Source organism: Trematomus bernacchii, unplaced genomic scaffold (genome assembly GCF_902827165.1).
Source record: "Trematomus bernacchii unplaced genomic scaffold, fTreBer1.1, whole genome shotgun sequence".
Lineage (NCBI taxonomy): Eukaryota > Metazoa > Chordata > Actinopteri > Perciformes > Nototheniidae > Trematomus > Trematomus bernacchii.
In genome coordinates, this window is record NW_022987664.1 from 66,373 (window position 1) to 81,116 (window position 14,744).

Below are 14,744 nucleotides of genomic sequence, written 5' to 3' on the forward strand. Positions count from 1 at the left end.
ATATCAGTATGTAGTGTCTCTTCTTTAAAGAGTCCTCTCCTGCTGATGTTCAGGTGTATATCAGCATGTAGTGTCTCTACTTTAAAGAGTCCTCTCCTGCTGATGTTCAGGTGTATATCAGTATGTAGTGTCTCTACTTTAAAGAGTCCTCTCCTGCTGATGTTCAGGTGTATATCAGTATGTAGTGTCTCTACTTTAAAGAGTCCTCTCCTGCTGATGTTCAGGTGTATATCAGTATGTAGTGTCTCTACTTTAAAGAGTCCTCTCCTGCTGATGTTCAGGTGTATATCAGTATGTAGTGTCTCTACTTTAAAGAGTCCTCTCCTGCTGATGTTCAGGTGTATATCAGTATGTAGTGTCTCTACTTTAAAGAGTCCTCTCCTGCTGATGTTCAGGTGTATATCAGTATGTAGTGTCTCTACTTTAAAGAGTCCTCTCCTGCTGATGTTCAGGTGTATATCAGTATGTAGTGTCTCTACTTTAAAGAGTCCTCTCCATGCTCTTTTCTCCAGGACACTTTATTGCATTGATTGTGATCAGAGTCATGAAACAGACCTTGGATTATTGCATTGTCCACGTTTTCCTCAGGAGAATGCAGACAGGCTAAATGCAAGAATGGAGTGTGTAATCAGAGTCTTTGTGGGCGGGGCTTATAGTTTGGGAATTAAGCATATGATTGGTGGAACAGCTGCTTCGGTATCATGTGAAATAGAGAGATTACAGATGGATAAATGACATTGAAATTGTCTGAGAAAACATTGACTTTGTTGGATGTGGAGTGACAGTCAATCCTTGATTTTAGAGATGAGTGGACACAACAATAAAGATTAGTATTGTTAGGTTAGTAAGGGTTACAAATGTTAATGTTTAAAGGTTTATAGAGCTTCTTCTGGAGATGCCTATCATCTTGTTCTCTGTGTGAGTTGCTTTTTAATCACAATTTGACCATTGAATTTAGAAGAAACTGTCATCATGCGTTCCAGTGTTTTTATCACACCTTATATCGTCAGCTGAGTGCATGAAGTAGGGTCTAAAGAAAGAAAACATCCCAAAATAAGAACTAGAATATTTGTAATAAAATAAATATACTGATAAAAATAACAAAGATTTGCTGGATAATAATAATTACACATTTAAAAAATATAAAAGATAGTAAAATAAAAATGGTTAAATTGATACTGATAAATAATACAAAATATAAAATGAATATTTTTAAATTAATGATAATAATAAAAAATATAAAATAAAAAATGTTAAATTAATACTGATAAATAATAATAACTATAGATATTACAAAAAACATAAAAAAATAAATAAACAGTATTAATAATGAATGTGTTCAAATGCATATTTGACCCTTGAATTTATAAGAAAGCATCCTCATGCTCTCTAGAGACGGATATTTTTAACATCCACACTTTGCTGAGCTTCTAAGTTTATTATCTAAACATTAATTCAAATAGTCCTTTAACCCTTAATCCCTTTTCTAGAAGCCCACTGGGTCACACATCAATTAATTCACCTTGTAGATGAATGACAGATCTCAGACCTGAGGAAACACATGAAATAAAGACAGATGTGTTGAATATTAAATGTATTAGAGAACTTACCTGCACACAGAAGCCGAGGAAGGCGTCCTCCTGCAGGAACAATCCTTCTAAGGTCAAAATAAAGTGATGTTTGCTGCTTTATACGAGGCGTTCACAGACAACGGGTCTCAAGAGTTACCGCTCGCAGAGTAGCCAATCAGAGACAAGCTGGACTTTGTGCGTCCCATTGTGCGGGGGCTAGATATCTAACCTTTTGCTCTGTGACGTTATCATCTACTCTGACGTCTGTTATCTCCTTTAAGGAAAGGCCTTGGTGCCATATGTGTTGTTGTCACCAGTTTGTGACCGGTCAACTTGTCTGGCACGAATGGTACTTGTTGTGAGAACGCTGAGGCACTTCTTTATTGGTGTTTGTGGACTCTAAGATGTGAAATCTTTGAGGCCATGAGTGTCGGACGCAAGTGGTTCAGTGTTCCCAGCTGTTTAGTCTACTCCTTCAGAGATGTTGATTACTCTCTGTGAACCAGTTAAAAGGTCTAGCATAGAGAGAGGTTCTTCAGAATTGATGTGGCAACTCTCCCGTGAAGTCAGAACCTCTGACTCTTTGATTTGTGATGTGAATCCTCCGGCCGAATACTCTGAATAAACCCATCAGTGTTTGACATCAAAGCTCCAACTCTCACCGTGTCTCCTTCCTGAGTCGGTGACTCCCAATGCATTGCTACACAGAAGTTTCCCCCACATAGATAATTTAAAAAAGTTATGAATAAACTGAGAAATGAAGGTTGATGAGTGCATGGAGAAGGACTGCATCGGACATAATCCAAAAGATAAGAAAGAGAATATTTGTAATAAATATAAATAAAAACACATTAAAAAAAATACAATAATAAAATACTAATATTAATAAATATGTAAAATAGTTAATTATGTCACCAAAAAAAACATTACAAACAATATAAAACAGATAAAATATTTATTTTTTAAATGTATTAAAAATATTAAGAAAAATAAATCATTATAATGTAAATATAAAGAACATTTGTAAAAAATATCAATACAAAAACAAGAACATTTTGATTTCAAAAGAGGTGTTCAAGTCACGAGAAAGAAAAATAACCACATTCATGGAATCAGGTTTGTAAGAAATCAGAAAGAGATGGCAAAAAAAGAAAAAATGTTAATTACATTTGTTATTGGTTAATTAGTTCATCAGAAGATATCTAATCAAAACACAACTCTAGTAACATATCCAAAAAGGTGGTCTGTCTATTACAGCGAATACTTACAGTGACCTAAGAAAAAAGGATCCATAATAATCTAAATAAAAACTCCTTTGTGTTTCTTCGTTGACGCAGTTGAAGGGTTATTGTTGTTGTTGTTGTTGACGTGTGTCCCAGGAAGCAGAGATAAAGGGATATATCAGCACAGGAAGAACACACAAGATTCATGTTATTCCCAAATTGTTTAATGGCTTTGTTTGTTCACACACACATCTTTAAATCTTCGAACCTCTCCAAAGCTTTACATTTCACGCAGAGCACACACACTTCACCACACCACATGCTTCCACCTGTAGGCTCGGGGGATAGTTATCTAATCATCACTCAATGTTCTTTGTAAATCTGTGGAGTGATGAGGCCCGAGCCTAGACGCCAAACTCAAACTATATGCTGCTTCTAATAAACATATTAGGAAACACGTGAGTTGTCTGACTGAACTGGTGGATAACTATCAGGATTACAGTGTTAGTAAAAACCTAAAAAGAGCATATGATGGTGAATATTGGAAATTGGAAAAAACTCAGACTTTCTATAAAAATGTGGATTTTTTAATATAAATTTGGACTATTTATTATCAAAAGTCTGACTTTTTTCAAATAAATCTCACCCTTTTACAAAAATGTTGCACTTTTTTACAATTCTTAACTTATTTATCTAAAAATTCAGACTTAATACAAATTCTGAGTGAATCAACTGTTCTGTCTCTGTCAGCTGTTCTCAACTAAAACACTTCCCACATTGAGATTCAATAAAGTACTTCTCATCTTATCTCTTGTTGATAAATGCATCATCTGATTTCCTGCCATAATCTGATTAACAAACTGATTTTCGTGAGCATGTAAACAAAGTCACTGGGTTGCCACTCACACACAAACACACAGTTTTGTAATCCAATCATAAACTGAAATGAAATGTACACGTTTCATTAAAGGGCTTTAAATCAGCAGAACAAAAACACTGAGAATTGTGTCATAGTCCAACGTTTAAAACAAATTCAGATTCACATAATTGAGGCAGAAGTTATAGGCCTATATTTGTTCTAAATAATAATAAAAATAGGCTACTAATAACATTTATGTGGATCTAACATTGTACATGAATTTATAAAGCAATAAGAAACACCAGTTAGGAAAAAGCCCATAAGAAAATAAGTGAATTTTAAGAATAGATTTAAAGCAAGAAATAGTTTGCTAGCTTGAGGTCCTCCTCTAAAACATTGTTTGGTAACTGACACATTACTTAAAGTCAAAGACTACCTTTTATAAATAAACTGGAAGGGGGTATTTCGAGAAAAAACAGAAAGAGGAGGATAAGAGATCATTTGTATTTATGTTTATAGTTTACTTGGATATTTGCTTAATTTATTAGAGATTTTCTTTTCAGGATCTGATATTTGCTCAAATGTTCTTATTATGGGGCAGTACTTACTGGTACTTGAAATTCAAATATTTACTAAATAGTCAATTCTGATAACATTTTTTGGTTTAAATCATTTGACAAACACATGTATGTGAAAGAGAAAAAAATATTTATTTATGTTCAACACAATGTAGTAATAATAAACACAAAACAAAATGTCACTACCCTTAATGGCCCACAATCTTTCAATTACTATTCAGGTAGCGCATCAAACCCTCTCTTATGTCAGTGCCCCCCTCCTCTGCACCTTGTGCCACTGCTACCCCAGGCTCTGCTGCTGCTGCTGGTGCATCCCATTCATCATCGTAGGCCTCTTCATGAATCTCGCAGAGGTTATGCAGAGCACAGCATGTCAGCACCATAGATTTCACAAGTTTCACATCACAGTCATTTCTTTTCATGAGGCAACGCCACCTTCCCTTCAGTCTACCAAAAGCGTTTTCGACCACTACCCGTGCTCTGCAAATGTTCTTGTTGTAGATCACATGTTCTGCTGTCAGCTGTCTATTGTCAGGGAACGTTTTCATGAGCCAGTTTTGCAAGGGATAGGCATTGTCTCCCAGGATGTAATAGCCAGCATTCACCCCACCAATGTTCCTGGTGCAAGGTGGAAAGTTGTTGCCACGACTGGCCAACTCCCACAATGAGGACAGCCTCAAAACCCGAGCATCATGCAAGCTCCCAGGCATTCCTGCAAACACATTCCAGAAATGTCCCTTTCCATCTACAACTCCTTGAAGGATGATGGAGTGCCAGCCTTTACGGTTGAAATAGTCACAGTGGTATTCCTGTGGTGCCAAGATGGGTATGTGTGATCCATCAATAGCACATACACAGTGTGGGAGCCCCCACCTCTTCTCATTGTAGTCGGCCATTTCTGCAAACTTCTCCCCGTCTGGTGAACGAATTAGTTCCAGTACTAACAACGTCTCTGCAGCAGCACAGAAGTCTTGCACACACCGGCACACAGTTGTGTTGCTCACTCCGAAAAGATGTCCAATGCTTCTGTACTCTGAGCCGGTAGCAAACTTCCACAGTGCGATGGCCACCCTCTTCTTTAGAGGTATACACTTGCGGAATGCTGTGTCCTGTCTCTCCATCGCTGGCCGCAGTTTGTTGCACAGGTAGGTGTATGTTTCCTCAGACATCCTAAAGTTTTCCACCCACTGAGTGTCTGTGAAAGATGGAACAATCACACCCCACCACTCGGTAGCTCGGTCGAGCATCCAAACACATGGTCTGCGGCAGCGACCTAACTTCTGAAATACACAAACAAAAGCATACATATTTTAATACGTAAAAGTGGTAGCTACAATTAATTAAATACTTGAAACACTTTGGTCGTATAGTGAGCGTGAAACACATTGCTAGTTAGCGAACGTTAGCTTACCGAGTAGCGTTGAGTCGTGCTGGAGTAGTCTCTGCCGCTTTCTACGATTGCCATAAGTCTCCCATGAGCTTCTTCTCTATTACGTCTTGCTATAAGCCGCCTTTTCCGAAACAAAGTCTTCCTTCTTGCTGTGATAAAACACCACAGACACAGAAACAAGGAAACGATGGTATCCACATCCTCCATTGTTGCGTGTTTCGTGAGTTGTGTCGCATTGAAGATGACGTCACGGCAGTTGTATGCAGCGTCGCTCCGCCTACACTGCGTTACTATAGTAACTACCCCAGTTCCTAAACTGTAATGGAAGCGCAGCATGAAGTGAGTCGGCCCTGTTAAGGCCCAACGCGGCCAAGCCGTACCGTGCCGTACCGAGTGTGGCCGAGGCCGACCGTGTGGTGGAAATGCGCCATAATACTTTAAGAGTGAATATATACTTCTGCTTTCTGAATCTGCTTCATGGTTTCCACTTTCTTTGCTTCATTTGTTCTGTTTTTAATTCAGCAGGTGAACCTATATGTTCATCAAATAGTGTGTGTGAGCTTAACTGTGTGTATTAAACTAAAACGGAGCATTTCCTGTCAGCTCAGATTTAATTTCTGCTTTTTTAAACTGTAGTCTGTGCTCATGTGTTTCAGTGTTGGTGGATAGGCTGAATCTGCTTCATGAAAGGCAGGTTTTCCCATAGATAAAATCATTACTGATCCTAAATATCTGTCTTTTCTAAGGTCACATTGTTCTGTTGTCTTACATAAAACACTTCAGTTGAAACATCTTATTGATATTTTCTCTTGTCTCTATTTGCATTTCTCCAGTCACCTGAACTGTGTGACGAATCGTAAACTTAACGAGCTGTAGATTGACATTTCAGTCATGAGGAAGATGTTATTTCATGTTTTGGTTCCACACATCAAACACAGAGCTGCTCTTTGTCTACATTTGATGATCCTTATTCTCACTTCCCCCCCACAGCCGCTTCATATCGTCCTTAACGAGGTCACTCTGTCACACACACCGTTAAAATGTGACCTTTTATTCTGAATCTGAATCCGCTTTACAGTATGTGCATATCACACTTATCTTTTACTTCTTAAATATAGATGTAAACAGATATTACACATGTAGTGTTCATGTGTTAATAAACCCACTTTTCAATTAAATTCAAACATTTTCTAACAAGTTGATAAGAAAAAAGCTCAATAACTTATTTTCACAACAAGCTTGAAATACACCCTTCCTATGTCCTCTTATGATAATCAATCAGAAGCTTCTGTTTTAAGGAATGAGCTGCTAGCAAGATCATTGAAACCCTCTGGAGAGCTGTGATGTACGCTGATTAAGCAGAATTGACCTACATTTGATTGATTTGGCTCACTTATAACTGAACTTATGAGGCAATATACATCACCTCTAGTGAGTGGCCCAGCCCTTCGTATATTTTTCTGTATGTATACTATACTATGACGTCTAAAAGTTATGTCTGAACGGTGATGAGTAAACAGAGTTATGTTATGTTATATAATATATATATGTATATGTTAGCATCAGAAGGCTCTTCCATCAAAGGCTCTGCTGCAGTTCCTGTGTTTGTCCTCCAGGTGACGACGTACACTCATGTTGAAAAGAGGAATAAACTTCAGGTTGTTGCAGCTGGAAAAACATGCATTTAAAACACAGCAGCTTTTTAACAACTGGGATGCATGTTTCCAATGTTTAAAGGACATTTGTAATTGTGTTTCTCATAATCTGAAACTGCTATGTGCAATCATTGATGATACATTTCTATATTTTTAAAACTTTGTCGAAGAAGCAAAGAGTTGAAGAGACGTTGTCTCATCATATTTTGTCTATAGTTTAGGATGGGAAAGGACATTCAAAAAGGCGTTCAAAAGACACCAAGGTGGTAAAGATTGGAAGTGTGAAAACCACCTGTACATTATGCAGTTTTCGGCATATTTCTCACATAATTCTCCCTAAACATACACTTTAAAATTAAACATCGCATACATGTTATCAAAGATGAGACTCTCCTCTTTGCAGAAAGCATTGTTTCATCCCTCTAGAACAAACTGTCAGCTGACAAACCCACTTTAAATAGGGGGAAATATCAATTATAAAATCATTATAGTAGTATTTTCACTCTGTTAGGGTTAGCAGGGCCGGCCCTGACCAATTTGCTGCCCTAGGCAAGATTTTAGCTGGCGCAGAAAAATATGGACACAAGATGTGTGCAAATGTATTCAGTATCCTATCCATTTGAACATGATTTAAGTGGGGGGTGGACCTAACATCCTCTAGGGGGGTCCGAGGGCATGCTCCCCCGGGAAGATAAAACATTTTTTAATATTGAAGTTAAAAGCATCAATCTGGTGCACTTTGAGAGCAAAATTAAGAGATATATGGATACATCTCTCAACATCCATATGAAACAGAACTATAAGCAGATTACAATTAAAACCTATAATTGCACACTAAAACCATTATTTCAAAAAAAGAACTATTTCACATAAACCTCTGGTTTTTACTGGGGCTGGGGCAGTTCAACTTGATTTTGGGGGGGGGGGGGTGCTGTACGCAATATAGGCATAGTTCTGTTAGTATAAGATAATAAGATGTACTTTGTTGATCCAAAATCGGGAAATTGTGTTGTTATGAAAAACAATTTAAAATATTTTTTTAATTTCTAACCTTTTTTTTTTTCTCCCCAATTTTCGGCGCCCCCGATGGGTTGATGCGCCCTTAGCATTCGCCTATACTGCCTATGCCAAGGGCCGGCCCTGAGGGTTAGGGTAACTGGGCATTGTCTGACGTCGATGATGCATGGATTTGTGAATAAATGGAGCAACCCAGACTTGCTTTCCTTCATTTAATAGCTTCAAATGTATCAGAAGCTTTGCTATGAAAGACATTTTGTATTAAAATATATGTTCTAGATAACAAAACATCCCTTATATTCCACACAAACACAGATAGAGAAGATCACGTTCTCATGAGAAAGCTGATGTTTACCCTCCGGAAGCTATACAGTCTGCTGTCTGTGGCTTTCACTTACACACACACACACACACACACACACACACACACACACACACACACACACACACACACACACACACACACAACATCAATGTCCTTGCCATCTGTCTGTGTGTGTCCCTCCACACAGGAAGTGGTCTTGAGGTCTCTGAGAGGCAGACAGACTCAAGGCCTTCAGATCAGAGAGGGTCGAATTAACTCACAAATAAAATTTACCTCGGTAAAGATATTGAAGTGACTGTTATTTTGTATATTGATTGTTGTGCTTTTATGTATGTCTTAATGTGTGCATATGTATGAATGTGTCTATATACATATTTGTATACATATTTTTTATATATATTTGTATTTTGTATTCGGGATTGTGGGAAACGGTATTCCGATTTCTCTGTCTGTACACACAAACTGAAAGATTGACACTAAAGTTGACTTTGACTATAATCTGCATTATCGGAAGAAGACATTGTACGTTTTTCCACAGTTTTTGGTGATTAATCTCTGAGTGTTTCTCCTCCTCTTCCCATCAGAAAGCTTATTTTTTCTCTTTTTCCTGATGAAGCCAAACTGGGAACTAAAGGGGCCAAACAGCCTGGAAGATTGAGTAATCGTTGCATAAGCTCTTTGTCTTTGTGCTTCCCAGTCAGAACAATTGCCGAGAACACAACAATCGTGGGGCTTGATTTGGCGGAAAATTGTATTTCTGAATGATTTCCCAAAGAAACACAAACGGTCTGTTTGTCAGAACCGGTGTGACGTAACTAAATATCTTTTGTGTGAAACTGAGCATCTGCTTCCAGCTTCGCCCACGTCTCAAATGTTGTTGACTGATTCTGAAAGTCTGCCGTTGTTCTGGTGCGTTTCTGTTTGGAGAAACAACCAAAACTTATCAGGGACACACGAGGCAGTGCTGGGATAAGGGACGTTTGTTTTCCAAAACACTGTCCTCTCTGCAGAGCGTAGACATGCATCTGTGCAGAGGGATAGATAGATAGAGAGATAGAGAGAGAGAGAGAGGGATAGATAGATAGAGAGATAGAGAGAGAGAGATAGAGAGAGAGAGAGAGAGAGAGAGAGAGAGAGAGAGAGAGAGAGAGAGAGATAGATAGATAGATAGATAGATAGATAGATAGATAGATAGATAGATAGATAGATAGATAGATAGATAGATAGATAGTGTGTAAACTAGTGGTTCTTAAGCGAGAGGTCCTTAGGATTGCGTAATGTACATGATGAATGAAGGGTTAAGTTTTCACAGCTACAAAAGAGAAGCCCTGCAGAAAACACGCTACTAAACTCTTGACAATTTTACGACATATTACTTTTTGATTTCTAAGATGCTAAATATAAATAGTGTATGAGTTTGCAGTGGCCTGGGTTAGAGTTGGGTTCTTTATTTTTAATCTACAAAAGCTCTGCAGAAACATTTATTGGGAAACAGTTCTTCCTTTATAAGTGTCCAATTGGAAAAGGATACTTAAAATAAATACAATTGAATTCATCCTCTGGGGAGCAGGAATTCCCAGAACATTTTGACTTGTTTTCTGTGTCAGTCGAGTGGATTTGATATTATTCAATGAATCAATTGGTGTTTAGCCATTAACCAGGTGGTCCTTACAGGAGAGGCTACATGTGTATGATACATGGGATCAGATCTAGTAGTCATTTGCAGTGGCGTTTTTATATGTACAAAAGTGGTGGGGCACAAAAAACGTAGATGTCTATATATAAGCTTCTGCAGTGACGTGCAGTGAGGTTCATGGCTGGTGAGGCACTGGCACTGACTCTTCAGGTTTACAAATATTATATTTTGACCTAAACCAAAATATAATATTATTTTCAAAAGCTTTTTTTGTCTGATGCTTCGATTAATTTTAAACAGACAGTTCAACAAAAGGATACCCAAAAAATGTAATTTTATCATTTAAATATTGAATTGTTCTCTCTTAGTAAGATCCCATTTTCAATCAAATTGCGGTCTTACCTTGACTTGAAGATGAAGTCCATTTGCCTATCCTTCTGGACAAAAATGTCTATAACTTTTTTGTAAAAGTCCTCCTTATGTTCTTGTAGTTTCAAAAGTCTATCATAAATCTAATCCATAGATTTATGATAAAAAAATTATAAAAGTAGGGTAGACATGTGGATATTATCCGGCTGATCAAAACGTGCATTTATCTAACAGGTACGTTTCCCACAGATCTTATTTCCAGCTATTTTCTAAAATCCTCTGGAGAAATCTCATTGCTTTTTTGTCGAGGGAAGCCATGCGCAGCTTACTTCCTGGTTTTAGGACGCGTCACTGCAGCTCTCTCGTCTCCTCTTCACACACCACACTTTTCGCGGCACACGTACTTACAGCCAATCAGCTCTGAATGATTTGAGATGACGTATGGTGGGGATGGTAGCTCCGTGCCCCTCTGGTCATTATTTTTTTGCCACACACATTTCATTACAAAATACTCTGAGCATGCGCAGTGTAGTTTTTACAGTCACCGTTGACTTCACAGCGAGAGGAAGGGGCATAATCAGGTTTTGTCCCACATGGCTCTAAACAGCTCAATAGGCACACACTGTGACTGTAGACACACTAATTAGAAGAACACAGACTAAAACAGCAATGTACAGACGAATCAGATGATTAAACATGATCTTAAAATATATTTTATATATTTTTTTATTTTTTTTTTTTGCATTTTTGTAATCATTATTTGTAATACTTTCTGCTGACACTAGGTGGGGCTGTGCCCCACCTGCCCCTAATGACCAGTCGCCACTGGTCATTTGTCCTGTGAGAATCTGAATATTTCAATGTGAAGCTCCTCATTTCTGACATCTTCCTCTCTTCCCTTCCTGTCAGGCACTTTCACGTCACTTGTACAGATCACTGTAAATCTTGTATTATCTCATCTGACACTGAAATACACCTGTCTCTGATCTGGTAGTGTTCATTTAAACTAACAATATTAGTTTTCTATGTGGAACAAATCAGCTCAAATCATCAGTGTTTTAATCAGGATATAAAATTACTTTTAAAATCATGACTAAAACAGGACTTTTTAAATAGTGTATACATCATGCATGAGTTTAATCTGGGTTAGAGTTAGGTTCTTTAATTGTATCTACAAAAGCCCTGCAGAAACATTTATTAGGAAACAGAAAGAAAAGCTTCTCAGAATGTAACGGATTGATTAGAGTTTAGGGAACAGATTCCTGCTCCCTAAACTCTAATCAATCCGTTATATCTTGACAAGCGTTTCACCTCCTCTGGGGATTGAGAATATCTTCCTCTCTGTCCGATGGTCCTAATGTAATATCGTCCAATTTTATATTTGTTAATAGAAATAAATCAAGTAAAGACTGACTATCGCCACTGACCTTCAAGTCACTCAGATTCAATCACAGACTAAGAATACAGTCTCCTTGGTTTGATTCAGAAAGTGGTCTCTTCCGACATGGGAAACTGGATGTTTGTTTACTGGGAGGTTTCAGAGCAGCTGAGTGTCCTGGGATCGGAAAACAAACAAACAAACTGTCCTTGGATCGGCTTGTTGGACAGATCGTCCTGAGACACGCTGATGTCCCAGAGGACGGAGGACAGACAGCAGTTTGACGTAGAAAGCTTGAGTGATTGGGGATGTGAATTTAGATATTATTAACTCCATCTCTTTCTTTTGGACTTCAAGATTCAAAGGTTGTATTGTCATATGCTCAGCAGCTACAGTGTCGAAATGGCAATGAAATTCTTCTGACCTCCTCCAACAATGCAACATATATAATAAAATACTAAAATACAAAGTAATGCAAAAAGTCTATATACATGTAAATAGAATATGATATGTACAAGAACAGAATATGAAATTAATTACGGTTTATTGCGGTGATAACTATTTATATAACTTGACTTGCCAAGACTTTGTATTTTTTTTGGTAGTGTTGAAACAATCCTACGCAGCCACCACTGGAGTGTAATTCTTCAAATAGCATAATAATTGTATGCCACTTCAAAATGTTAGAAGTTACAGCCCTTAACCGCTTCTTAAAGCCACCTCTTCTCCTTAGCGTTTTGACATCTTGTAGATTGTTGCTTTTATTACTTTTCAATTGTCTATTGTTTTTTCTTGTACTTGTTTTATGGTGTGTGAGCTGAGCTGTGTGATTTGTGTTTGTTTATTTGTTTGTACAGCACTTTGGTCTGGAGGTTTTAAAGTGCTTTATAAATAAAGCTGTAATGTATTGTATCATCCAGCCCTTAAACATATTTAATTATAAGTTATTATGTATACTGTTAAAGAGCAACCTGTTGCTGTTCATTGACAGACATTTTAACGGTCACAGGCACAGGCTGGTGAATGGGTTATAAAGCGCTTTATCCAGTCTTTTTGTCTGTGCACATGGATGCAAAAGTCGGACAACATGTTGGATAATTGTTCATTCAATTAATTATCATAATAGTCAATAGGATAAAGAGCATTTAGAACCAACTGTTTTGCTTATGTTGCAGATTTTTTTGTTGAGATTCGGTCTTGTGTAATTTAATCAGAAGTATAAAGAGCATGAGGTGGCCTCTTAAGAAGAAATGTGCGTGATGCATTCATGACATGCTGTAAATATGTGGCACACCACAGGGACTTTCAAAAGATGTCGGTGCATTGTTCTGCAGATTCCCCCCCCCCGTCTAAAACCAGAGGAAGCCGCCGGTGCCTCCCGTCTTACCTCCACCTTGTTTTCATGACTCCCAACGTGAAGGGAACAAAAGGCTCTGACTCAGCTGGAACAAAAACATGTGTGTGTGTGTGTGTGTGTGTGTGTGTGTGTGTGTGTGTGTGTGTGTGTGTGTGTGTGTGTGTGTGTGTGTGTGTGTGTGTTGTGCTGTTTATCTACACTTCTGTCTGAATATCCTGTATACCATAAAGTAGGTGCCCATAAAGTTTGGGTTCCTGCAGAGGAAGGAAGAAGAACAAAAAGACAGAAGCAGTGGGATCTAATCCAGGATCTGTAAACTATTAACCACCACATCCTCTGCCAGAACTTTCCCAAAATTCCCATGATTCATAGCATTGGAATTTGGTTTGGAAGGATATCAAACAATGCGGTTAAGAAGGGCCAAATAATATGTTTGTAACTATAAAGGTTTGTGGCCAAAAACACGAGTTAAGCAAGCTCCCAGAAAGAGTGCTGGATTTATAAGGACATTTTATTAGTGGCCAAACGGCAGTACTACACTTAGGTTCTAGTCCATGATGTCATTGGGTCCAAAAATACTTTTCCCCCATTGACTTACATTGGAAAATGGACGTCTGTAAATCAGCAGATCATCTTTTGTCCATGCTTTTATCTTCAGTAGACTCGACTACTGCAATGGTGTCTTTACAGGCCTCACTAAAAAATCTATGAGAAAGCTGCAGCTAATTCAGAACGCCGCTGCTCGAGTCCTCACTAACACTAAGAAAGTGGATCACATCACTCCTGTTCTGAAGTCTTTACACTGGCTTCCTGTGTGTCAAAGAATAGATTTCAAAATATTGTTGCTGGTTTATAAAGCTTTGAATGGTTTAGGCCCAAAATACATGTCTGACCTCCTGCTAAATTATGAACCATCCAGAACTCTCAGGTCTTCAGGGACTGGTCAGCTTTCTGTCCCCAGAGTCAGAACTAAACATGGAGAAGCAGCATTCAGTTATTATGCTCCAAATATCTGGAACAAACTCCCAGAAACCTGCAGGTCCGCTGCAACTCTTACTACTTTTAAATCCAGGCTGAAGACTTTTCTTTTTGCCGCTGCTTTTAATTGAACTATTCACATCTTAAACTGCACTGTAACTTTTATCCATGTATTTTTTCTTTTAATGTTTATTTTATTATCTTTTCTTTTTAATGACTGATTTTAAATGCCATTTTCTTAATGTCTTCCATTTTTGTAAAGCACTTTGAATTGCCTTGTGTTGAAAGGTGCTATATAAATAAACTTGCCTTGCCTTGCCTTTTGTAACCCTTATTTGAAGGGTCTAAAAGTTGTAAAATGCGATTAAAGTTGTGCATTGGAATATGGTTTGTAAGGATATCAAACAA